The sequence below is a fragment of the Pongo pygmaeus genome, chromosome 6, assembly GCF_028885625.2.
Source record: "Pongo pygmaeus isolate AG05252 chromosome 6, NHGRI_mPonPyg2-v2.0_pri, whole genome shotgun sequence".
Taxonomy (NCBI): Eukaryota; Metazoa; Chordata; class Mammalia; order Primates; family Hominidae; genus Pongo; species Pongo pygmaeus.
The window spans coordinates 30,880,860-30,889,141 of NC_072379.2; positions in this window are offsets into that span (position 1 = coordinate 30,880,860).

Sequence of the window (8,282 nt, forward strand, 5' to 3'; positions counted from 1 at the left end):
TGCTTCTAATTTTAAAAAATCATCCAGTCATACCCTCCGGGGGAGCCACTGTTGAAAAAGACACAAAATGAGAAGGTTTGCCATGTCTTGAAATCAGGAGGCTAGTGCTGTTGCCTTGGTGCCCTTCATTGTCTATTTTGTGACCTTTTGCCTTATTGTAGCCTCCTCCCCAATTCCATCTCCCTTCTCTCCTCATCCTACTACACACACACACACACACAAACACACATACACACAGAGAGAGAGATCCGGTAAACTCATTCACATAATGCTTCCTGATTTGTGTTACTGCTTGCAAGGGTGTTTTCATTTCAAAGGAAAATTTCTGTTTATCCTGTATTTGGGCAATATGTAACCAAAATCTCTGTTGATAGAATTCAAACCTTCTTTGGACAGGGAAGGAAAAACAAAGAAAAAGACTGACACAGGAAGTAAATGCTTTGGAGACCAAGCACCTAAGTGATGTACTTTCACAAATACAAGGTATGGTTAAGAAATGCAAAGTTGTGGCCGGGAGTGTTGTCTCACGCCTGTAATCCCAACACTTTGGGAGGCCCAGGAGACAGATTACGAGGTCAGGAGATCGAGACCATCCTGGCTAACATAGTGAAACCCCATCTCTACTAAAAATACAAAAAATTAGCTAGGTGTGGTGGCGGGCGCCTGTAGTCCCAGCTACTCGGGAAGCTGAGGCAGGAGAATCACTTGAACCCGGAAGGCAGAGGTTGCAGTGAGCCCAGATCAGGCCACTGCACTCCAGCCTGGGCAACAGAGTGAAACTCCGTCTCAAAACAAAAAAAACAAAAAAAAGAAAAGAAAGATATGCAAAGTTGTATTCTTGTCTTTGGGAGGCTTTGCTCATGAGTCCTAACGGATAATAATGTTTTCCTGACCAAACTGTGAAAAAAGTTGTTGTCTCAGGAAAACACCATCCTTTAAGCATAGACTTGAAGAGGAATTTATTGTTTTCCCATTATCACACTGAGTACTGAGGATACCGAGTTTAGTCCTTTGAACCTAGAATTCTGAGAAATTTAGGCGTATCAGAAGTGAACTAAAATAATTTTAAAAACATTAAAAGCTAACATTTATTAAGTGCTTACTACATTCTGGATATTCTCAGTAATTTTACATACATTATTAACTCATTCCCAGCTTGGCCTAAAGAGCAACAACACTATTAAGCATATATTATGACTATCTTCATTTTACAGAAGAGGAAACTGAAACACAGAAACCTTGTTCAAGGTCACACAGCTGGTGAATGTCAACCCAGTCTACCATTAGGAAGAGAAATCTATGTCCAGTTTACACACACACACACACACACACACACACACACACACACACACACACACACATATATATATACTATTATAGTTGAACTACCAGTGCAGACATTCTGGAATTTGCTTTGGGATCTAAACTCAAGAGGTCTCCTGGATTCAGTAGCACACATAGAAGGCACTGGGTCAAGGACTGGAAAAACGATGTAACAGAAGTCCCTGGACCCACACATTATCACTGTCACTGACAAGAACATGCCACTTCTTTCAAAGCCCCACTGCCTTCCACCATACATGATGTCTTAGGCAACACATGGGCCAGATAACACAGCACAGCTCGGCAGAGCAGAGATGAGCTTTGAGGCTGGAAAGGGCTGGTGCGATAAGAAATTGCAAGAAAAGGAACTGAGGTAATAAGTCTTGTCCAACAGGTAGAGCGAGGTGTTGCAGTCTGCGTGGTGCAAGGAAATCTACAGAGAATTGCCGAGACCAGCTCGGTCGGTCGGGGAGACCCTAACCCAGCGGCGCTAGAGGAATTAAAGACACACACACAGAAATATAGAGGTGTGAAGTGGGAAATCAGGGGTCTCACAGCCTTCAGAGCCGAAAGCCCGGAACAGAGATTTACTCACATATTCATTAACAGCAAACCAGTTATTAACATTGTTTCTATAGCTATTAAATTAACTAAAAGTACCCCTTATGGGAAAGGAAGGGATAGGCTGAATTAAAGGAATAGGTTGGGCTAGTTAACTGCAGCAGGAGGATGTCCCTAAGGCACAGATCACTCATGCTATTGTCTGTGGCTTAAGAATGCCTTTAAGCAGTTTTCCGCCCTGGGAGGGCCAGGTTTTCTTTGCCCTCATTCCGGTAAACCCACAACCTTCCAGTGTGGGCGTTAGGGCAATTATGAACATGTTGCAGTGCTGCAGAGGTTTTGTTTATGGCCAGTTCTGGGGGCAGTTTATGGTCAGATTTTGGGGGTCCTGCTCCCAACAGAGAATAATGCTACACCAATAGTGACAGAGACCCATAATTCAGGCAGAAGTATTTCTATTTCACTTTGTCTTCTTCTCAAATGGCTGCTGCAAATATATTGTCATAGCTATGTTTACTTTTGTCTTCTTACCAACAACTGCAGCTCTGGGGTGAGTACTTCTAGCTGGAATGGCAGTGCCTGGCAAACTCTTTGCAAGTGCATGACTGGCATCACTTCTGAGTTGCCTCTGCACCTCCAGAGCTCTGGGCATAGCTGAAGAGTACAAACATCAACAGTCTTGTCCCCAGGCTCTCCAGAGGCAGCATCTGAAAAGTGTGATCTGGTAGTCCACAAGCTTGCCATGAGCATCCCTGGAGACTCCCCAGTAGTAAACCATGACCCGCTGACAAGTTGGATGACTGCCAGACTGTCTGGGAGTGGGGAGAAACAAATACTGTTTAATCTTTCAGAATGCAAAGGGGGAAGTCTGATTCACTGGTAGATAGGGGACCGGTTATGGTGGTTGATGCTTTCTGGCATTCTGTAGTTGTAAATGGATCTGTCTCTAGAAATAGGAATCATATTAAGCAACACACACACACTCACACCCCTCATGTGGACTAAGCAACACACACACACAACCATGGAAGAACAATTTGTAGAAGGAGAGCATTGAACCTTGCTTCTCAGGAAGGAAGGAAGGGAGGAAGGGGGGAAGGGAGGAAGGAAGGGAAGGGAGGGGAGGGGACAGAGAGAGGTAGCGGGGTTGTGGGGTAGGGAGGGAGAGAAGGAGGGAGGGGAGACGAAGGATAAAAAGAAAAGAAAATCTTTTCCACCAGGCACAGTGGCTCAGGCCTGTAATCCCAGCTCTTTGGGAGGCCCAGAGGGGTGGATCATGAGGTCAGGAAATCAAGACCATCCTGGCTAACATGGTGAAACCCCGTCTCTACTAAAAATACAAAAAATTAGCCGGGCTTGGCGGCATGCACCTGTAGTCCCAGCTGCTGGGGAGGCTGAGGCAGGAGAATGACGTGAACCCGGGAGGCAGAGCTTGCAGTGAGCTGAGATCGTGCCACTGCACTCCAGCCTGGGCGACAGAGCGAGACTCCGTCAGAAAGAAAGAAAGAAAAGAAAGAAGGAAAGAAAGGAAGAAAGGAAGAAAATCTTTTTAAGAGAAGCTTGCTGTAATTTTTCAAGAAAACAGCTAGCTTTGCCTGTGAACGTTTTAATTCTTAAAAAGTTTTGTCAATGAAGGGAAAAGCAAAGCAAAAGGAAGAGATAGAGAGATGGGGGTGATTTCACAATTGTGTTTTCATTCCAACCAGATTAAAAGAGAGTATTACTGGCTGGCGCGGTGGCTCACGCCTGTAATCCCAGCACTTTGGGAGGCCGAGGCGGGTGGATCACGAGGTGAGGAGATCGAGACCATCCTGGCTAAGACGGTGAAACCTGGTCTCTACTAAAAAAAAAAAATACAAAAATTAGCCGGGAGTAGTGGCGGGAGTCCCAGCTAGTCCAGAGGCTGAGGCAGGAGAATGGCGTGAACCCAGGAGGCGGAGCTTGCAGTGAGCGGAGATTGCGCCACACTGCACTCCAGCCTGGGTGACAGAGCGAGACTCTGTCTCAAAAAAAAAAAAAAAAAAAAGTATTACTTTCAGCATCTAAAAAAATCCAAGTTTAATTCCTACAATGACATTGTTCTGTTTGCCTTATCCACCAAGCACTAATGAAGTGAGAGATAATTAGGACACCAGAAAGGGACTCACTCTTTTTGAACAGAAAAAAGAAATTCTGATCTGGATACTGGAGTGGGCCAAAGAAAGAGATTTTAGATTCTTTATAAATCATCAAAAAGAAAAGAGAGCATTATCTACCCTGAATGGCTCAAACATTTATTTGAATCATATTTTTTTCTCTCCAGATATACTCCAAGGTATTTATTTATTTATTTATCTATTTATTTATTTACTTATTGAGACAGGGCTCGCTCTGTTGCCCAGGCTGGAGTGCAGTGGTGTGACTGCAGCCTCAAACTCATGGGCTCAAGGGGTCCTTCCACCTCAGCCTCCCAAGTAGCTAGGACTACAGGTGTATGCTGCCACACCTTACTATGCCCCACTAATTTTTTATTTTTTTATGTTTTGTAGAGACAAGGTCTCGCTGTGTTGCCCAGGCTGGTCTCAACTTCTGAGCTCAAGTGATCCTCCCACCTTAGGCTCCTAAAGTGCTGGAATTACAGACATGAGCCACGGTGCTCAGCCTATTTTTATTTTTTTAGAGACCATGTCTTGCTGTGTTTCTCAGACTGGAGTGCATGGCTATTTGGAGGCACTGTTGCCTCATCAGTGGCACTGCTGCCTCCAACTTCTGGGCTCAAGCTATCCTCTCACCACTGCTTCCCGAGTAGCTGGGACTACAGGTGTGAACATTATGCCTGGCCCATATGCTTTTGGAGATCATGCTGCCTTTTAGAAACATTTTTTTTTTTGAGATGGTGTCTCTGTCACCCAGGCTGGAGGGCAGTGGCGTGATCTCAGCCTCACTGCAACCTCTGCCTCCCAGGAGACCTGCTTTGTGGCTACACATGTGCTAATTCTTAGAGTATGCCCAGATTCTAGAATATTAGTTTCCTTGGGTCCTCTTTTCAATAGCCTGAGTCCTGATGTTCTGAATTTTACGTACAAAGAAAATGTTTCTACATTTTAGAAAATCACACAGGGATGTCCAAATTTAGTACTGTAATGTAATGATGCATTCTACAACACAACTACTATCAGCATGTTTCCAGTTTAGCACCAAAAAGTTGGTATTGACATAATCTCAGGAAAAAAAGAACAATAATGAACTTTAAGTGAAAGATTTATCTTTCTGAAAAATTGATATTATCCCATGTCTCTTTTTTTTTCCTTGTGGCATCTATGGATGAAAACACTTTCTACATCTGGAATCCATCTACAAAATGTTTCTGAAAAGTGTTTTTCTGAAGGCTGCCATCCAATCCTGCTATCTCAATGAAATGTCTCTTCCAGTACAGCCTTTCAGGTCTCACACAAAATGCCCTAGATTATTCTTCAGGGGATATTGATGCTTTTTAATGATTCTCACCAATGTGTAGAATTGTTTGCCACTGTAGGCAATTATCTCCAGAGAAGATATTCCTGAGATAATCCAGTGTTTCATATGGTGAGTATTTATACTTCTATCTATTTATTTTGTCTCAAAGCATTTTTGGCTGTATGTCATTAATGTTTCATAATAATTATAGCAATACATGTATGTAACTTACTAATTTATACATATAAACATGCATCCACATATATGTGAATATTTGGTGGTATATACTCAAATATTTTTGCTAAAGGGACACTCTGTGAAGAACTTTGCTACAACCTTTTTAGTTTTTTAAGATATATGTGTTTATACTTACTTGACTTTTTGGAGGATAACTTCTATGGATTATACTTAGAAGCACTACAACCCTTCCATCTTAAAATTGGCTGGGAAATAAAACAAGAGTTCTCCTCAGCAGTTTCAATCTCAGCTGTCTCCCCATGCATTCATGGTGGAAACAACTGGTCAAGCCATAGAACAGGAAAATTACAACCTGGGTTCTTGCTGTGGTTCCAGCCCAGTAAAGCCGTAAACATGTTAAATCACACATTTACCAAAAGGGAATACAAGCAGCAACATTGCCTTAACTATTAATGCTTTAAGGATAACTTTTACATTGCTATGTAAAGAAGCAAAAAATTAATCAAACGTAATTTCTCCAACCCTGGGACAAACTATTGTTACAAACTCAGTGAGAGGGACAATTATGAGAAGAAGCCTGCTTTCTTTGCAGCTCCCAGATTTCCATACATACTCTGCTCTCCACGGTATAGAGAGGCATTTGACATTTCCAGACTTGCTACATGCAGGACACACAATCCCCCAAAATTGTCCTAACTCTTGTCTTCCTCTGCCTGGCTCATTTCATTTATGAGCCAGGTCACTAATGCTGGAAGTGACCTGACATCCAGAAGTTTGATGGCTTAATACTATTCCGTTGTTCATATATCCTTCAGTTTCTGCATTTCTTCATCTGTGAATGGGCAGGTAGGTTGACTGCATACTTTGGTTATTGTCCATAGTGCTTCATGAAACATGGGAAGGCAGGTATTTCCTTAAGGTATGGGTTTCCTTGGCTTTATGGGTATACCCAGTGTTGGGATGGCTAGATCGAACTGGTAGTTGTATTGTTGTTTCAGGAACCCCCAGCTGTTTCTCCTGGTGTGTATATTAATTTACATTTCCACCAATAGTGCATAAGTGATCCTCTGTCTGCAGAGGATCCTCTGGCCCCTGCCTTCAAAAAGTTTTATTGCTGTTTCTGGTCATACCTGTTCTCTGGGGAATTTGATAGTATCTGAGTGTGGTTGGGATTACTGATGTGGAGAAACTTTTGTATTACTCGTGAGTTTCAGGTCTTCTTTCAGAAATGTCTATGATGGTCTTTTGGGCATTTTTAGCATGTGTATTGATTTTTATGTTTCTGCCCACTTAGGACCATTAGTTTCTTGTATGTGTTAGATAGCAAGCTTTTCCAGATTCATAATTTTCCATAATTTTCTCCCAGTCAGTGGGATGCCTTCTGTTTGGGTTCACTGTTTTCTCTGCAGTGCCGAAGCTGTGAAGTTTTCCTTAGCCTCACATGGTTATGTTTGCTTTTGTTAGCAGTGATTTCTGTGTCCCATCGAGAAGAAAAGCAAGGTGGCAAAGCCATTGTGTTGTCTATAGTTATTTGGCTCCTGTGTCTTCCTTTTCTGTTTGCAGTTTAGGTGCACGGATTCAGGTTTCCCCAAAATAGACACTCACCCTATGCGTTTTCCTTGAAGTGTTTGGGTTTAGGTGTTCAGTGGATTTTGTGTTGTTTTTTGTGTCTTGTGCAATGTAAGGGTTTAGTTCAATCCTTTGCATGTGAATACCCAGTTGACTCAACAGTTGTGCTTTTGGTGTGCTTTTGGAGGAAAAAAAAAAGCATGTGTTCACTGCATTTAATTTTGGGTTATTTGGTTCCCTCGTTGTGAGCTGTTATTTGTGTTAGGAACTATTCTATATCTTTTGTGTAGAGTCTCATTTAAGCATTACAGTGGTTTCCTGTGAGAAAGCTGCTATTTTCATTCCCATTTTGTTAATGAGGAAATTGAGACACAAAAAGGCTAAGCAACAGCTAGGAAGTGACAGAGCTTAAAGTAGGATTCCAGCCCAAGCTGAATGTAATCCAAGGGCTATGCTCTTTCTATTCAAATAGGCTGCTCTTTCATTAATACAGTGAGTAACGAGAGGTAATAAATAGTGTGCTTTCTTCAAAGGAAAATTAAATGTTTGTTTTGAAGGCAGAGTAATAGCAGGCTATTCAGTGTTTGCAATTACATGAATCATTGATATGGCTGTAGATAGTGCACTACAATTTCCTAAAAAGTCTTCTCACTCTCATAGGACTGCTCTACATTTGGCCTGTGTCATGGGAATTCAGAAGTAGTAAAACTCCTGCTGGACAGAAAATGTCAATTTCATGCCTTTGACAGCAAAAAGAGGACAGATCTGATAAGGGTATACAGTAGCCAACTATGTTGGCATGAGATAGATTTGATTTCAATACATAGAATAAAAATGAGTTTTCTTATTTAAATATAACTAGTTGGTGAAACGTGTGGAATGTTTATTTTGAATTCCTAGGATTTAAAATCTATTTCTTGGTCTAACACCAACAGGCTGTACAATGCCTGGAAGAGGAATGTGCGACAATTTTGCTAGAGCATGGCACTGATCCAAATCTTCCGGATGTGTATGGTAATACTGCTCTCCACTACGCTGTGTACAATGAGGATAAATCAGTGGCCCCAAAACTGCTTTCATACAGCGCAGATATTGAATCAAAAAACAAGGTATACATCCACCAATTTTATTTTCAAAATACTGAAATGCATTTGTTTTTACAATGACCTGTGTAAGGGTCAGTTTTCCATATTTGG